Source organism: Penaeus monodon, chromosome 27 (assembly GCF_015228065.2).
Source record: "Penaeus monodon isolate SGIC_2016 chromosome 27, NSTDA_Pmon_1, whole genome shotgun sequence".
Lineage (NCBI taxonomy): Eukaryota > Metazoa > Arthropoda > Malacostraca > Decapoda > Penaeidae > Penaeus > Penaeus monodon.
Genome location: NC_051412.1, coordinates 36022712 through 36022929, shown reverse-complemented (window position 1 = coordinate 36022929; position 218 = coordinate 36022712).

The window sequence follows — 218 nt, the reverse complement described above, 5'->3', positions numbered from 1 at the left end:
TGGTGCTTGTCTGTGCTTGAGAAAAATATAGGGAGAGTTCGAGAGCGCGTGTCACTCCCTGGGATGCGTCCCTGGTTCCCCTCAGTGGAGCGTCGTCGTGGCCTTTTTGACGAAGCGGTGAAAGGGAAAGTAATGAGATAGCTAATAGAATGAACCGTCTAATTAATACCCAGTTTGTGGCGCCCTTGGGAGGAGAACCGAGCCATCTGCTGCTAAGG